Here is a 20,000-nt window from a genome sequence, read left to right as displayed (position 1 = left end):
GCAAATATTGCTTCTACAGTCCCTCCTCCAGGCATGAATCTAAATTGTTCCTCACCAATTGTTGTTTCATCCCTGAGTTTCTTCTCAATGATCTTCTCCCATATTTTCATAGTATGGCTTATCAGCTTTATGCCTTTTTATTTGCCACATTCCTGGATGTCTCCCTTTCCCTTATAGATGGGAATGATTAGGCTTCTTCTCCATTCCTCTGGCATCTTTTTCTGATTGAAGATCTTCTGCGTCAGATCCCACAAGATATCTCTGCCTTCCTCTCCAAGACTCTTCCATACCTGTACTGGAATATTATCCTGTCCTGCAGCTTTACTATTTTTCAACTTCTTTACTGCTTGTTCTACTTAGTCTGTAATCAATTACCACTAACCTGTGTTGCGCTGCTACACTCTCCCCATTTATCACCTTGCAATTTCTAACTTCCTTCAGATAGTCTCTCTTACACAACAGTAAATCTATCTGGCTCTCCGTGCCACCACTTCTGTATGTAATCAGTCTGTTAATCTTCTTCTCAAAAAAAAGTGTTGATCATTCCTAGGTTAAAAGCCAATGCAAAATCAATCATTCTTTCTCCCCCATCATTTCTCTCACCCACACCCCAACCTCCATGTACTCTCTCTATCCCTTCCTTAATAATTCGCAAGTGGCCGTTCAGGTCTCCTCCTATAATTACCCTTTCCCTTGCAGGAATTATTCCTAGCTCCTGGTCCATCTCCTCCCAGAATGTATCCTTCTCCTCCTCTGTACATCCAGTTTGTGGGGCATAGGGACACACCACATTGATTATTGTTGCTCCTAGTCCTAGCTTTAAACTCATAATTCTGTCATTTTTCCTATTCACCCGAATCAAATTTTCCTTCAATTCTTTTGATAATATTATTCCTACTCCATTTCTTCCTTCCACATTTGCTCTACTGTAATATAATTTACAGCCTTCGCCTAGTTCCCTTACGTTATTTCCCTTCCACCTGGTCTCCTGTACACACAGTACCCCAATCTTCCTTCTCTTCATGAGGTCAACCAGCTCTCGCCCTTTTCCAGTCATTGTCCCCACATTCAGAGTTGCTACTCTCATCCTCTCCTCAGATATTTTCCTCTGAGCTTGCCTCTTTAACCCAGCTCCCCCATGACTGGGTAGCCCTTGTCGATTTTTCAGAGGGATCAGGCGAGGTCGCAACGCGTCGCTTAAGGGGAACGCCCTAGCATTGATTTCATTCTAATTATACTCACTGACCATAGTTGTTTTGGCTAATTTTTCATGGCCGGGTGCCTTTCCTGCTGCTAACCCTCCCCATTTACCCGGTCTTGGGACCGGCACCAAGTTGAGGCTGCCTTGCCCCCTTCAGTGGCTCGGTTATGGTCTTTACCATATGGTAAACCCATATTTTTCTCCTTTTCTAAATTTAAAAATACTACGAAAAGCGAAAAACACGGGATAGGATTGAACAAAATGAAAATTCAGTTTTGCATTTTTGGAGTGATAACTCAGTATATATTTTGTTTTCCGAGAAATTATGTACAGGTAACAGGTCCATAAGTTGTATAAGGGGTAAGAGTCAGTTTTTATAAAAGTGTATAATTATAAGTTTGGATAAAAGTTACTCTGGTTTCACTAATATGTATTTATATGAAGGCTGAATTGTGTTAAAATAACGAGCTCTTGTTCATATGTAAACAGTATAAAACTAACTAACGCAGCATCAGTCCGTTAAAAATGTCTGGGGTAATCTTTTAATAAATGATTGGGAAAAAAAACAAATTAATAAATTCATATTTCACAGCCGTATTCACTAGGAAAAAATCAGCGACCCTCCCGAATTAGTTATCATATGCAAAGGGTCACAGCCATAAAGATTTATCACCTTTATAATATGTCAAAAAGAATATGAATGGATTCAGTGAGTCAAAGTCACCACGTCCAAATGATATTCATCGAAGAGATACAACTGGACTAGAAGAGAAGATAATCGCACTTTTACATAATGCTCCCAAAGACTACCAACGAAAGAAAGGCACCACAAGGATAGAAACTAGGCAATGGTCCTCCAACCTACAATAAGGGACCAAAATAAGAACCTGCCACCTGCAGACCTGTGTATATAGCTTTAGGGCCTTATGAAATATCAAAATCAATTATAGTAGATTCCATAGTAAAACATAGATAGAAAGCAATCTTTTGATAGATGCCCAACATGGTTTTATGCAAAAGAGATCCTGTTTTACAAAGCTGTTGGAATTTTTCCACAAAATGTTTAGCAAATCTGACAAAAGCAGAGCTATAGACACCATACACTTAGCCTTTCAAAAGGCTTTTGACAAAGCTTACCATAAAATGTTAATGGTTAAAATTAGAGCACTAGGAATCATCGGCGCCAGCTGAATTGATCGGAGATTGAGTGACAAACAGAAAAAAGAGAATTGTAATCAATGGAAAAGCTTCAGAGTGGGCAGCTGTTACAAGTGGAGTAAATACATGACCCATTACTACTTCTTATTTATATTCAAGACATATATTCAGGATTAACTAGTAGAATAGCCAAATTTACCGATGATACTAAACTATGCAGAAATGCTGCGAACTCAGAACAGGTAAAAGCCATAAGAGAGGATATAATTATTTTAGGTGAATGGCCCGGAAAGTGACGAATGCCTTTCAACTATGGGAAAGGCAGAATTATGCACATAGGTTATAGTAACCCACAAACAAATTTTTCATTGCTGAGTGATGAAATTGAAAATATGGACCTTTTTATTTGCAAAAACTTAAAGTTCACCAAACAGAGCATAAAACCTGAAAAAAATGCACAAACACTAATAGGTTAAATGAAAAGAAAATTCAAATACAGAAACTAAAATACTCTACTTCAGCTGGACATATCACTACCAAGACCACTTCTAGAAAAAGGAGTACAATTCCCGGCTCCATGTATTCATAAGGATATAGATAGACTGGAGACAGTAAAACCTAAGGTCACCAAAACTGGTTCCAAAACTAAGGCAATTTAGATATAGACGGAGGATGTAACAATTGAACTTATTTTATCTAAAAACTCGATGGATAAGAGGACAGTTAATAAAGGTACTCAAATTCGTAAAAAAAAAAAAAAATAGCAAATAAAGTACAACCATCTGTTCGCGCTTAGCACAAATCAGTCAGGAGGCAAAGGATACAAACTAGGAGGGAAAATATACACCACCACTCAACGTGGTAATATCTTTCCATACATTACATAAAATACAGGAAACCGACTTCCACCGGAAGTAGTGAACAGTAACACAGTAAACGAGTTCAAGAATAAGTTAGAAAAGATCATAGACACCCTCTAAACATTCAAAACAAATAGATCTTCCCAAGAGCAAGTAAAGTATCCCTGGAGGGACTAACAATTCTTTGAAGCATACAAAATCCTTGTTAGTCACTGTAAATCCTCTCTCTCTCTCTCTCTCTCTCTCTCTCTCTCTCTCTCTCTCTCTCTCTCTCTCTCTCTCTCTCTCTCTCTCTCTCTCTCTCTCTCTCTCTAGCCTATAAACAGAAATACACATTTTTCTCAACAATCATTTTTCTCTAAATAACGAATAGAATTCATGTCATGAAAATCAACAATTCTCTCTCCCTCATCACTCAGGAACAGTGATGATGAAGAAAAAAATGTTTTAGCGGGAGAAATTTTGAAAATCGCATCAACAACATGTGAAGCAAAAACTAGATGTATGGCTTTCATAAGGGAATTAGAAATTATCTCACCCTGTAAAATATCATATTAATATTTTTTTTTTAGTTATAGTTTGTAGTTGAATTTAGAAAAAGTTATTTTCTAGAGACTTTAATATTATATCATAAATTACTTGTATATTCATTCTAGTAAAGGTTTATGGAAGTTTACAAGCTTTGTTTTCTTACTTTTATTTAATTGCTATATCTTTTCTCTCTTGTAAGGAGGTCTCCATGTTAAGATTTTGAATTCTGTTTCCAAGAGGAATTTACTTACTTAGAATAATGACAGTTTATGACGGTATTTCTACTTTTATGTAGAGTATCTCTGGCCATCCACCCTTAATTTTCCATCAATTATCGGGAGATATGCTCGCTAGAATACTTGTTCGTCTACAGAAATATCTCAGTCAATAAGGAAACAGCAGAAACTAACGATGTACAATATCTCCTGTTAGAGCCAAGTTTACTACTATGAGATTCAGGGCCTCTGTAACACGGTTTTTTCGCAATAATTTTTTATCTATGAATTTCATAAATATAACGCTTATTCAGAATGCACATTATATCTACACATAAATTTTGACTATATTCTGCATTGCGTAGGTTGAATAAATTTGGTACTTATAATGTAAAAGTGACGTTTTTTAAAGACGGGCCAACTTACTCAGAGAAAAGGTTTCGAACGCACTCGTTACGTAACTTATGACGGCATTTCTTCCCTCTTTCTCTATCGATGATTGGCTATACGTAACGAAGGCTATACCTCTGCCCACAATGACACAAAAGTTTAAATAAAAGCAAAGCAGTATACCTTTATGAACTCTGAAACCTCTCCACTGATAATTGTCATAATGAAAAAACCAAGAAAATATGTTAATAAATACAAAAACACTTCGATTATTAGTCTAACTCCCAAAATAAGTTTCCTAAGAAATTACAGTCTACTTTATAGGTCACAATCAGATTGACAAGGTGTAGGGAATAGTTGGTAATTTTCAAAAAACGTAGTAGACATGCTTGATTTGATAACTGCTATATCCAATGTCAAGCAATTTTTATTTATTGTCTATCTACCTACCTATTTACTGTAAAAAGAAAAAAAAATATCCGGTACCGTATTTTGGCTTTAAACCTTCACCAATAATTATCGTCAGAATGATGACTTCATGAGGCTCCACCAACTTTGGCCTCGTTATAATTCAAGATAACACTGAAGGCTATCATGGGCATTGTTGGATCAGAAAATGTAAATTCTGGTTATAAAAACTCATTTCTCAAGTAGTTGTAAAAAGTGCTAAATGATCCTCAAGGATCCTAGCAGTTGGCCTAAACGTTTAATTCATGTATACTACTGTTGCGGCCCTACTGATACAGTAGTAGTACTACGCTAGCACAGATACCCCACTCACATTTATGTATCGTTCGCCATTCATAAAGTCTTTGGCATGTTTTTTTCACTATGCAATAAGCCATGGCCTCCTCAGAAATTAAGTTTAACATTAGATGATAGGTTATTTCATTGAGCTGACAAATTATGGCAACTGGGTATGTTATTGCCGATGTTGAAGCTAAAGATAAAGTATGGTATCATTCCTTCATTGCATTATCATCTTTACTACTATTTGTTTTGCTACATGTAGTAATTATTTTAAAGGATAAATGGATTATGTTCACTTTACTTCTATAAATTCCCATTAGATGTACAAATAAAACTCCTAAAACTATTCATGATTTATTTACAAAATGCAGTCATGCCCAAAACATAGCCAACACGGTCATACGGCCTAAGAAGAAGAAAAAAGAATATATCGGATTATCTGTTGGTCTGATGGAGAGTTTAGCACAAAAATCTTATTTTAACAAAAATAGTTATATAAAGACTGTTTACATACAATCTCTCTCTTTCTCTCTCTCTTGGTGGCATAGTGAATAGTTAATGGAAATGTTTAAAAGCCTGAATGACATTACAAGTATTATAATCATGTTACGTTAAATACAAATCAGACCATAAACATTGGATTTAAACTAGAAACTGAATAATTACCTATTCAGGCTATAGTAAATATGGCCACAGTCTTTCTCTGGACTGTATAAAGTTGCAAGTCGTAAGACAAATGCAGTTTTGCAACCACGGGGGCAATTGCTTACGTAATGAATGTTTTCGACTCTTGGCTCGTTATCATTGGCCATGGCGTCGGCCAGATCATTTTTACTCTATGAAAATTAAAACTATCGGCTTTAAGTTATTGATAATGCTGACAAAATTTGTGTGTGGCTGTAAAATATACATATGTCAACTTTCAGCTACATCCGATGCTTTGATAAGGAGCAAAGTCCAAAAAACCGTGTTACAGAGGCCCTGAATCTCATAGTAGGTGGTTGTTAATTGAGAGGTGATGTGAATGCAAGTAACTTCCATTCAATAAATAATGAGTTTCTAGACAGGCAGTTCCAAGTAAGAATTTCACAAAAATTTAAACAAAATGATACAAACAAACGGAAGCTTAAATAGGTTCTGTTATCCTGGGGGGGGGGGGGGTGGGGGGGTGGGGGGGGGCCGAGAGATCAAGGTAATAACACTAGTGTGCAAGCGTCTCTGTAACATGTGCGGTACAGGGTTCTCCTCCTAAAAAAGACAAACATGTTAAATATAGCACCCTACTCCTGAGAGTTGCACTGTATATGGGTCATCTTGCATTATATAGGCAGATTTTAAACAGTCAATGGAGTCACAGTCTACTTTGCCATAAGGTTGGTATGTGATGGATCATGATGAAAGGAACTGAGTAAGGGTACATTAGCGATGGATTTCTAGTACCAGTGCACAGGGATACATGCGGTGTGGAATGCATATTTGTCGGCATTGTCTCTTTGCTTGAGGCTCGTAACTCTGGCGGCTTAGAGTATTTTCCCACTATGAGATGTAGGCGCTGGAGATTGTCTAAGGAGATTGTGGATGAAAAGAAATTCTGTAGGAACAATCAGCAGGTTACCAAACACCATTTCAACTGATTTTAGTCCAAGGAGGGACTCAAGGAAGCTGAGTAAAACCGCTGGAGTCATTGCAGCGAGACATATAAGCTACTTTGAGTATGAAATGAAACTAGTCAACCACTATGCGAGCTAGAAGAGTGTATGTGGATATCTAATGTTAGATGAGACCCAGGAGATTCCGTAATGATATTCACAATTGAGAGGAGAAAATGGAACCCCTATCAAAGAAATGTATACCAAATCTCACTCTCCTTCCTAATAGTAAGGCAGATGTACATTAGGCGAACTTGGCAATTTCCATGGAAATGGCTTCAAGCCAACAAGTGAAACGGTCAATGATGGTAAACAGATGCCCATATCCTTGGGCAGGGGAGCTGCTACATCAACGTGAAAGTAGGTAGAATGAGGATGATGTTGAATATCATTATCCATTCTAGAATCCTTGCGTCAATATAGGCATGAGGTTCAAGCGCAGACCCAATCTTAAGCATCATTAGCAATGCCTTACTAAACGAATATCCTCCTAGTAGCTTTACAGTAGATCAGTGCAAGGGATGTTAGGGGCCATTGATAAAATCAAGCAATTGATGGCGTATGGGAGCAGGTATACATGGTCAAATTCGACCAGTAGTGACGTCAAAGAAGAGGTTGTAACTGGAGTAATCGAGGGTGACGTTTCCCAATGGAGAGATATGCATGATGTCTTATATGCTTGTTACCCTGGACCTATTTTTTAGGCTTCTGCCAAGGCATTGTAATCCAATCACAGGTGAACTACATTTAATATTTATTGCCAGGACAGCGGCAACGGGAATCCTTTTCCCAGGGACGTGTTGAAGGTATTCAGCCATTGTGGAAAGTTCTTTGGATTGACAGGCAAACAGGCATTGGACTGTTGAGTGAAGGCCTGTAGTCTATGAAAATGATGATTGGCGTAAATTCTAAAAAGTGGCAAAAGTGCTGTGCTATTGGCAACGTTGCTCTAATCGATGAAAAAAAGGAGAGAGGCTTGTAGCACAAGAAAAATGAGAGCAACAGTGTTTGATTGGGCATCTTTTTCATTACAGAAAGCAGCATCTTGAAAGGAACCCCACTTCAGGTCTTTTGGTTTGCCCTTGAGGGAACCGCAAAGATGGTTATGAATGCCAGAAATGGCTGGTAGGAACTTGTGATAATAGTTTATCATCACCAAGAATTCATACTGTGCTTTGACAGACAAGTACAAGAGGAAATTCGGAATGTCTACTACCTTCTCATGGTTAGGGTGGACAACTTCAGAAGTGATGCAGTGCATAAAGAATGATACAATGTTAGCGCCAAATGTACACATGCTTTACTGAACTACTAGGCTTTTCTGTTGTAGGCAGTCAATAAGGATGTGTAGGTGACGGAGATGTTCTGCTTCGTCGACATAAAATACGCAAAAGGGGTTGTCTCCTAAGATTCCATACATGAGACGTTGAAAAGTGGCCCCAGCATTACTAAGGCCAAAACAACAGTAATTGAAAGTGTATGTACTGAAGGGTGTGGTGATTGGAGTCTTTGGGATGTCTTCTGGGTTCATTGGCACCTAGTAATACCCCTTAAAAAGGTTGAACGTGGAGAAAACCCTCACTTTGTGAAAGTAGGAGGCAATAACAGCAAAGGTTGGTTGGGTGTAGTGATCTGGTTCTGACTGCATGTTCAGATAGCTTTAACCCCCATGTAGAGAACCAGTATTATTCAGGGTGCTGTGTAATGGTAACGACCATAAGATTCAGGTCCTTTGACAAAGACCCATTTCTTCCATTTCAATGAATGATTGTTTAGTAACTACCAAATAATCATGGGACAGACGCATGCATCTGGCAAACACTGGGCACCATGCCATCTTATTGAGGTGATAAATACCGTGATCTGCTGGAATGGGGCATCTGATGAAGTTCAGTATGTAAGACTTCTAGGTACAACGTGAGAAGAAGGACATAGGCTTCCAGAAGGTCCGATAATGTGAAGTGCTAGGTCATTGGGAGCTGGTTGAATAGATTTCGATGACTACTAGTCGGTGTTGACTAATCGTCAATATCCAATATCAACCAGGAGGTTGAAATATATGAAGAGTTTTGCACCAAGAAGCGATAATGTTATGTCGGCAGCGAAGAATTTATATTGGTATTTGGCACTACCAAATGGTTTTGTGAGTGTCTCATATCTTTGGGTGAGTATCTTAGATCCGTTGGGAGCTACTAGGAGCATGTCAGCAGGCATATAACAGCCACGCCATGTCCTAAGGATTAACTTTGGTAGAAGAGAATGAAAAGCACCCATGTCGACCAAAAACCACACACCCATACCTGCATCATGTAAAAAGAAAAGAGTAGTGTATTGGGAGGCCACTGCCACAAGCCATGAACTACTCATGCGTTTTTTGGTCATTGATAACCATCCGCCCATTTCTTCGCAGCAGCAACGAATCTAGAATGGTATTAGATGAACTGTGATTAACGAGTATTAGTAAGTGGCTGGAGAGGTTGTTGGTTCGGGCGCAAGCTAAGGGTAGCATATATGGGTGGTTTGTGGCTTTGCCAATGTTTCAGCGATTCAAGGGACAGCCATAGGTGTCTTACTGGATTCACGTTGTCTTGGGTTTGTATGCAACAGTTATCCTCTTCGTCAGTAGTGAAATCATGGCCGTAACTATAGCTCTTCTTTGTGAAAATTTTGGAAATTCCACTACCGTTGAATCCACCAATGCCAGTCTGATTAAATCATCATGTCATATGTAAAAGGTTTGTCAGTCAAAAGTAAGACACTTACGTCAATCCTCAAAGTTTCCAGTTGAAGGTGTTAAACTAAACATACAATGTAATTGATAAATAAGAATAAAATACTAACTGGTTTCGAGTATAATACAGAAAATATAATAGATAGTAAATGGACATTAATAGAAGTAATTCAAAGTCCGACAATTAGGTAGCTTATATCGTGAAACAGATTTTTGTAAAAAAAATCTAAAAGTAGGATATGAAAATAAGATAAACTGGGGATTATCTAATATTTGTCATAATAAAATTGATATGAATTATAAGAGGAGTTATATATACAAAATAAACAAAATTAGTTGGGGACACCCTCTGTCTAACTCTTGCATCAGCTTTTCCTTATGCCCAATGTGAAGTTGCAGGGAATCAATTTTTGTGAAAGGTTTAGGGTTTAGGTTCCAGTTTCATTCGAATAGAAAATCACCAGAACCTCAGCTGCGTAAGAGTCTGGCTTGTGTAAACGTAAGGGAGAAGTTTGTAAGTCTAAGTAAATTTGTTGGGTTTCTGTTTTTCTATATCATCCACACGGTCTCCGTTTTAGATATTGTCATTCTTATACTCTGCTCTTATTTCTTTGCTTTTTTCCTACTGCTATTTTGAGTATATTCAAAGCTTGCATGTAGGATAGGTTAGCTTTTTTTTACTGTGCATTCTGCCTGATCTCCAAATTCATCACGGAGTTCACAAAAATTCTTCCATGGTGTTCATGGTGCCGATTGAGAACTGTGATTGAAAAGCTTTGACCATTTCTAGCCGTTTACAGCCAATATTACACCCGAGATGTACATGATAGACAAAAACTGTCATTGTCTGAGTTAGCAGACTAGGGGCTACAATGATTGTCCAGACACGGTCGAGATATGTCATATCAAGCCCCAAGACATACGATCTCAGCAATGAAGGTCATCCTTGGGCGTAGCCTGTATTTCAGAAAATCTCATCGCCAACAAGGATCAACAGGGATATGCTTATTTTATAAGTCCTAGAAAGGTAGGTAACACAATACGACTACACTTAGACTGACATAACATTGCTCTTGTAAGGGTATAAGGGTACAATATTCGGTGGCTGTGCGGGCATAAACGGACTAACAATGCCTCAAATGACCAATAATTAATAATTAAGAATACCAGCGGCTGTCAGGAGCAATAAAGCGAGATGTTTGATCCCAGCTTAGCAAAACATACCCGAGATCACTGGAGGTAAACAGCTCACAAACTACACGGTTTCTTCCCAGACGGAGAAAGAATCGTACTGCACCTTGCCCGTGGCAAGGAAAAGCATAAGATAAACAGTACATCCGTTTACGGAAGGAAAAAAAAATCATGTGCTCAATTAAATAAATATTTAGGAAGGAATACCTTAAGAAAAATAGAAAACCAGTCTATTACTAATTAAATGCGACTGAGGAAGCAAGAGCTAACAATAAATCAGGGTTGAAGAAGGGAATAATAATAATAATGATAATAATAATAATAATAATAATAATAATAATAATAATAATAATAATAATAATAATAATAATAATAATAATAACGAGAATCATTATTATTATTATTATTATTATTATTATTATTATTATTATTATTATTATTATTATTATTATTATTATTTATTAGAAACTAAAAACCTAGCTGCTATAAGCCCAAGGCCCCAATAGGGAAAATAGCCCAGTGAGGAGAGAAACTAAATAAAAATTAAATCTCTTCAGAACAGTTACAACATTGAAATAAATATTTCTTATATAAACTATAAAATACTTTACCAATAATATATTATTATTATTATTATCATTATTATTATTATTATTATTATTATTATTATTATTATTATTATTATTATTATTATTATTATTATTATTATTATTATTATTATTAGTTGGAAACTAGAAACCTAGCTGGAAGAAAAGGATGATATAGGCCCAGGGCCTCCAAAGGGAAAATAGGCCAGTGAGGAAAGAAAATAAGTAGAAATAAAATATTTTAAGAACAATAACAACATTGAAATCAACATTTCTTATGTAAATTATAAAAAGCTTAACAAAACAAGATGAAGTGAAATAAGATAGAATAGTGTTGCCGAGTGTACCCTTAAGCAAGAGAACTCTAACCCAAGGCAGTGGAAGACCATGGTACAGAGGCTATGATACTACCTTAGACTAGAGAATATTGGTTTGGTTTTGGAGTGTCCTTCTCCTAGAAGAGCTGCTTGCCATAGCTAAGGAGTCTCTTCTACCCTTGCCTAGAGGAAAGTGGCCACTGAGCAATTACAGAGCAGTAGTTAACCCCATGGATGAAGAAGAATTGTTTGGTTGTCTTAGTGTTATCAGGTGTAAGAGGATAGAGCAGAATATGTAAAGAATAATTCCAATTTATGCACAATAGTGCTTGTACTGCTTTTGTAGAGTACCACTAAGTAATGTTCTCCCTCTAAAGGCATCTCCACTGCAAAGATTATACGCTAAATCATCGTGGTCCACCTTCTATCGCCAGATCTACTCTTCAACATGGAAACCCTACGTAAATTGCTGTGAGCCTTTTATATGACAAAAGAAAAAGATCCACATATCGTAGTGGATTATTAATCTTGCGGCAGTTAACACCATTTGACTCTCATTAAAAGAAAATATAACATAAACTTGTTTTTTTCTTCTTCTGCTTATCTTCTTGCAAAGAAATATATGTAATCTACTCAACAGAAGCGTTGAAAAAATAATGATTTATGAGAAAAAATCTCTCTCGGTAATGAACATCAGGTAGTCTCTATTTCCACATTGTCATTCATAAATACACTATATCTTTAATTGAGAAAAAAGGTAGGTTTTACCTACTTTTTACATCTTTATTATATGAAGAGACTTATAATACTTTTGAGTACGATGCTATGAGAGCTATACTTCGAAACTTCATCAAGACAGTGGAAACAAACCTACTAAAATATGGAGAAATCATGATGGCAGAATTAAATATTTGACAATCTCCTCTCTGGGAATTTTTTTCATTGCGATATTGTTAACAAAAAGCATTCACGAGGCTGTAGATGGAAAACAAATGCACTTTCAATGACCAATTGATCCTGAATGATTCTGGTGTTGGCAAATGTTTCTAGCTGAAGACGTAACAATTAAACATTGGGTATTTTATGTGATAGCTATATCATACCCATTAGCTATATGATCAAAGATTAACTGGATCACAAGAAAACTCGAAAGGTATATACGTGGAATACTCTACGAAAGGTGAAACTAAAGTCTTCCATAGCTACACATAGTGTTGCAAATGTTTGAAGGTCTTCCTCTCCAATACTTTCCAATTTTATCCATCCACTTCACTTACATGTTATGCAAATGTTTGCTTTCCTTATTCATCATGGATATTCAGTTATGTCCACTACTCTATATTACTTAATTCTTCCTTGTCACAAAAGCATTCTGTTATTTAAATCTCAACAAAAGAAACTATGGAATACAAAAGACCAACTGATTTTTTGCTTAGTCCGGCAGAAACCACGCTCATCTTTCATGTTATTCTTTCATGGATACAGTATGTTACCTTCAAAGAACGCTCACTGAATTTAAGAAAAAAAGATAAAAAAAGAATCGATTTATCTCTCAGTTTGAATATTTTTCGTGTTTTAGCTACTAGATGGCGCCTTGACAACTTATGTGAAAGTTTTTTCAATTCATAATTACGTATCGTAGCCTTAGACAAAATTCTTGTCTCATCAAGACTTGTTTGCAAGTCCCTTCGTTGAATAGGACCAAGATCATTGATGAAAATCTACAAGTGAAACGGAAATTAGTCTACTTGATTTAAGTCATTTTCGGATGCCTTAACTGCCGGTGGTAGGAATTCTGGTGGAACTGAGTTGAGATAACTTTTTTACAGTATGTGTCTGTTCTCGTTGGATAACATACCGGGCTTTTATTCATATAAATACCTGTAAGTAGTAAAGGAAATGAAATATTGAATTCTAAACTCCCGCTACGATTTTGGTAAATATATTTTTATTATGAATATGACATAGTAATACAATGCTATGCGAAACTAGTAAGCTGCGGTAATATCTCATAAAATATTACAATATTTTGAATTACATCGAATATCATAATTTTCTATTTTCAATTCCTTGGGAATATATCATCTGGGACTATTAGATGTGGGTATTTCGGAACTTCTTTACTTATGTTTACTACTCTATAAATGAATACTTTAAAGCCTAATGTTATTGTCTTGATATTTTTATTCATATATATGAACATAAATACTTTATTATATTAATATTGATCGAAGAACATCCTTGATATATCGCATCCTACAATCAGAAAGCCTTTTGGCTATATTTTTTTGTTTTTCAATCTGAATATTTGTTTCATGGCCAAAAAAATCATAAGGCTTCCGTTGACCCCCTGACCTGTAGCCTACAAATGGTGGTTTCTATAATGATTCGCATTTGGAAGTTTGTAATACGTTTGTGGGATTGTGTATGAATGCAAACATGTAGCATATGCTCAGTCAATTTACGTTTCATAAACTTTAACATTTCATGGTTGATTTAATCATCAGTAGCTCAGCTGAAAACTTATATAAAATTATGAATTTGAAACTAGATTAAACCAATAATCACTTAGTGAAAATTTGTTGTTGTTAGAAATGCTTTGGTAAAATTTATTAAACCAAATATTGTTATTATATCCTACAAATATAAATATATATATATATATATATATATATATATATATATATATATATATATATATATATATATATATATATATATTTATTTATCATCATCATTTCCTACTGTGCCTATCAACGCAAAGGACCTCGGTTAGATTTAACCAGTTGTCTTTATATTAGGCTTTTAAATTAATACTTCTAACTCCATCATCTACTTCTTCACACTTCATAGTCCTCAGCCATGTAGGTCTGGGTCTTCCAGCATTTCTAGTGTCTTATGGGGCACAGGTGAATGTCTTGTGAACTCTATCTCTTAGAGAGTGCAAAGGCCATGCCCAAACCATCTCCATCTACCCTTCATCATGATCTCGTCCCTATATGGCACTCGAGTAATCTCTCTTATAGTTCCCTTTTTAATCCTGTCATGCCATTTTACTCCCCATATCCTGCTGAGGGCTTTTTTTTCTCAAATCTGCTAAATCTATTAGAGATTGTCTCATTGTCATACCATGACTCATATCTGTACTAGAGTAACACCGATCTCTCTAAACTGATATATAGTATGATTTTTCTATGTAATTTCAGGCTATTATATTTCAAATTTTACTTAACCTGCCATTGTCAGATTTGCTTTTTTCAATCTTTCTCTAGACATCAATTCCAAAGACTCTGTATTGGAAACCATAGTTCCTAAATACCTTAATGATTCGGCCTAATTAATCCTTTCTCCTTTCAATGTTATTTCACCTTCATTGCATACCCTGTTTTCATCATCTCTGTTTTTCTTCTATTTATCTTTAGCCTACCCTCGTCTGATATTTCATGCATTCGAGTAATCAAGTATTGCAAATCCTGTGGTATTCTTCTAATAAGGACAGCAGCATCACCACACTCTAGGTCGGCTAAACTCCTATCACCAATCCAGCCATATCCTTTTCCACCATCTCCGGCTGTTCAACGTATTACTATATCCATGAGGAAGATAAATAACTTAGGTGACAACACATTCCCTTGGGGGTAATTCGCTGTTCACTGGAAATTCCATTGATAAGACTCCATTAACTTTGCTCTTGCTATTTTTATGAATTTCCATATTTAAGAGGAATTCGATAACAACGCAGGACTTTCCCTAAATTGGCTAGTGCATATTATCAAAAAAATTTTCATAGTTCACACATGCCATCAAAGGTGGATTTCTATATGCTATGCATTGCTGTGCAGCATGTCTAAAAATGAAAATTTGGTCAAAGCAACTTCTAATTTTTCTAAATCCTGCTTGTTCATCTTTCAGCTTTTCATCAATCTTTCCTTAGAGTCTCTTTAAAATAAGCAAACTAATTATTTTAATAACAACTGGCGTAAGTGTTATGCTTCTGTAAATATTGCAACCAGTTAGGTCTTCTTTCTTTTCCCCTCTCCACCAACACACCTAACTCCCATTCATCAAGTTTTGTCTCTTCGTGCTACATTCTACAGAATAATCTTATAAGTACTCTGGGTGTCAGTATCATCTTGGCAGTTATTCCATGTATCCAGGGGTTTTCCCTCTTTTTGGTGTTTTTAGGATAGATTCAACTTCAAACACGCTGAATTCATTCATTAATTGTCGAATTTAAATATTCTTATACATTGATATATAGTGAAACAAGTGGATGTATAATTCTTTGAAGTGCCAGTACAGCTATGTCTTGTCTGAAGTCTAGTTCAGATTCAAATTCCGAATGATTTTGTTTTGGTGATAATATTCTTTTCGATTTGTTAAGTTATTTTTCATAGAATAAGTTTATTTTCATAAAGTGTGTATTATTTCGATCTTCAATACTTTTTCAGTGCTTAGCTCGTAGGTATTTCTCTTGTGTATTAGATATTATTATATAAAGCAGGTGAGTTTGGGAGCTCAGGAATTTGCATAATTCACTAGTTGTAATAAATATATATATATATATATATATATATATATATATATATATATATATATATATATATATATATATATATATATATATATATATATATATATATATATATATATATATATATATATATATTTTTTTTTTTTTTTTTTTCAGACACTAGGACCATGCAAGTCTGTTTTAAATGTAGGTGCTACGAGGGCCGTGTTTTGATGAAAGGTTTGGTCAGTATAGTGTTGAAAGGAGTCTGTTATTGATAAGATATATTTTTGGAGAGGTATGATTGATTTTAGTAAAATACAAGATGGCACAATTAAATGTATAAAAATTTTTGGCAAACCCAAATGTTCAGGATTTGTCAGAAGCTAATGTAACTGAAGCTCAATGTCTCTATATTCTAATGGCATGTGGTGGCCATGCAACTGGTGGAATGATTGTAGCCCAAATCAATGGGCCAGCCTTAGAAGCATTGACAAACTCAGGAAAGTTGCCAGGAGAAGATATTGCAACAGATTGTGAGCTTTTGAAGAAGGCTGAAGCAGAATTTGTAGAGAAGCAAGTATCAGATGACCCACAATCTGAAGGAAAGAAAGCAGAAATGAATGTAGAAGCTGAGACTAGACAAATTGCAGCAGAAAAGAGTTTGATCAAGTTGAACATTATGGCAGAACAGGAGGAACGGGAAGAAAGAGAGAGAGAAGAGGCTAGAGAAATTACAAGATGTACAAGGGAAATCGAAGAAAAAGAGGGAGACGAATTAATAGAAATTGCAAGACATGCCAGAGCATTGGAACTATTTAATGCTCGTGCAAGGTCATTAACTCAGACAGGTGTGACATCTGCTATGCACAATACTGTGTTTAATGTGGCAAAAACAGAAAGCTTGATCCCTAAATTCCAAAAAGAAGCTCCCGACGAGTTCTTCAATCATTTTGAAATGGCTTTGTCAACAATGAAAGGGCCAAAAGATAAATGGTCTGTGTTATTGCATTGTTCTTATTGGAAAAAGACGCTGTACGTATCTTGTCTTTTCTCAGAATCAGAGTAAGGAGTATCAAAGAGTTAAGATGAATGTGCTGGAAGGGTACCAGATAACCCCTGAATATCATAAAGAAAAGATTCCGAGATTTGCGGTTAGACGAGAAAATGACTTTCCTGTATTACGCCTATAAGGTACGGGGATGTTTTAAGAGATGGATGGAGGCTGCCAAAGTTAGAGAGCTTTCGGATTTAGAAGAGCTGATAGTTCTGGAATAATACGAGGAATTCTTGAACATATTTGAACATACATGATAGAGAGAGAGAGAGAGGTGAAGAAACTTTATAGAGCCACTTCGCTGTATGAAGATTATAATATTGTTAATCGTAAACCATCCTCGGGTATGAAGCTTCAACCGTCGTTCCGACCAAGTGTCAAGTATTCGCCAAAACATGGAAACCTGTTTATTATTAATTATGAGTACAAGTTCTATAGTTACTGCAGAGGTACCAATGGTACTGTTCTAAAGCGGAATGCGATAGTACTACAGAAACAGTCATCGAATAGTCCTTCTTCAGGTATTGTGAAACACGTGCATCTGATTAATATTTTCTGTTATGTGTGGAAAAAAATGCCATATCAATAAGGAAGGTTGATTGAGCCAACCGAAAGCATAATTTAACTTCACATAATACAAAGACGAATAATTAAACGGGAAAGTCCACAAGGAAAATAAACAAGCTAATGTTTACACGATGAACAGGACAACCCCAAACAGCCTGGATGCCTTTAAACCATATATTTGTGAAGGTATATTAGCCGTTCTAGATGGGAGCGAGCACATCCCGGTCATGATAATGCGCACCCAGGGTTTTAACCATAGCGTCATGGCATATGGTGTACGCCTGTTGGTGGAACAGTCTCTCAACAGGAGATTTGAACATTTTGAAGGGAATAGGAGCTGAGGAGGTTACTGCTATTTGCCGTTTGAAACTGTCCTGCGAGTTGGTGACAGGTAATTTTGATTTTTCGGTAAATTATTCATTGACTGTTGATGGAGTGGAAGTCTTACTGGTAAATGAGGCTGGTTTACGGTTGTTTGTGCCTTGTCCCATTGTAACGGAGAAACCATTGAAGTATAGTCCTACGACTGAACCCAAGAACAACCTCCCTTACTGTCTCCTAGCTGTGTGACGACTAGGAATATTATGAAGAAAGTGGCTGCAGGAGACGACAGAAAACCGAACAAACGATAAACTTGGACGATATGTTTACGGAGGAAGAGAATTCTCATGGTAGTACGCAAGAGGAGAGCTCTGGAGAGAGCCCGAGAGGAGAGGAACGACAGACGAATGAACAGGAGGACAAGAAATAAATGGATTTAGATGAAATAGAAAACTCAGCGTTAGAAGTAGGAAAAGTGAGTCTGATTAGGCTGAAAGGATTACAACGGAAGGATGTGGAGTTAACAAAATTAATTTACCGTGAGGTGGAAAAGACGGAGGTGCAGGAGTCTCCCACCTGTTATTACCTCATGTACGAATTGCTTATGAGTAAACATAGACCCACCAATATAGCTGGGAATGACGAATTGGGTATATACCATCAGATATACATTCCCCGCCAGTGAGATGACAGGTGATCACTGTAGCCCATGAGACAGGACACATAGGAATAAGAAATACAACTGAGAACATAATGAAATGCTTTTTCTGCCGTGGAATGCCACTTTTTCCATGCATATCATATTTGCCAGATGGCAGTAAAGCCTAACGAGTACATCAAGAAAGCTCCCTTACACCCGATTGAACACAAAGAGAACCTTTCAGAAAAGGACCGATTAAATTGTTGGAAGAAAAAAAAGAAAGTTTGAGAGGAAACGGTTGGAGAATATGTCAAGAACTTGAGGAAAAAGATCGACAAGATAGGGATATTTTTCCTCTAAAACCTAAAAACCAGTCGAGAAAAAAATTAAGAAATGTTTGGTATGTAAAGAAAGAATGGACAATTTGCGGTAAGATAACAGGTGTTGGTTTACTTATTGATAAGGAGATTCCCTCTCACCAACAATGTCCAAGAACCATTCCAGATTTTGGAGAAGATCAGTGAACTGACCGACATTATTGAAATACCAGGAAGGAGGAAAAGTCATAGGAAGGCCATATTAACTTCGAATTCAATACTGCAAGCAACAGATTTCAACAAGAAATTCCCTATCAAAGTCGATGCGTCGGACAATGGGATTGGAGCTCTCCTATTGCAAGAAGGCAAATAATGAGTTCTTCCTCCCGTCTAATTTATGTCGTCGAAGCTAAAGAAGCATCAACGAGCTTGCTCGACAGTTGAAAAGAAACTGCTAGGATTAATCACAGCGATAAGGAAGTTTAAAGTTTATGTGAATAGAACACAGATTGAAGAAATTACAGTTTATTCTGATGACAATCCCTTAACTTATGTCAATAAAATAAGAATAATAATAAAAGACTAAGTGGATGGTCATTATGTTTGCAACCATAATGTATTAATTTAAATCATATATCAGATAAGGATAACGTGGTTGCAGATTATTTATCTTGGGCTGAATCAGTAGATTGAGGCCCGAAGTGAATATTCTTTTTGGAGGGAGCTATCTTATGATGCAGGTCTTCGAGAGAGTAGAATATTTATTCATGTATTTTATTTATGCATTTCTAAAATGTATAGCTAGCGTGTAAGATTAGTTCCACTCATGTAGGATTAAGTAATGTATGCAAATTACATTAGACTTAGGTTATTACTTTATTTGTATTTTCATTCAGTTCCGTATATATAAATTAGATTTATTTCAAAGAATTATATTTTTTTATTTCATGTAGTATTGTTACGAAGTCTTATATAATCTTGTTAAAATATATGCTATATAACACA

This window comes from Palaemon carinicauda, chromosome 12, assembly GCF_036898095.1.
Source record: "Palaemon carinicauda isolate YSFRI2023 chromosome 12, ASM3689809v2, whole genome shotgun sequence".
NCBI classification, from domain to species: domain Eukaryota; kingdom Metazoa; phylum Arthropoda; class Malacostraca; order Decapoda; family Palaemonidae; genus Palaemon; species Palaemon carinicauda.
Note: the sequence above shows the minus strand (reverse complement) of the source record.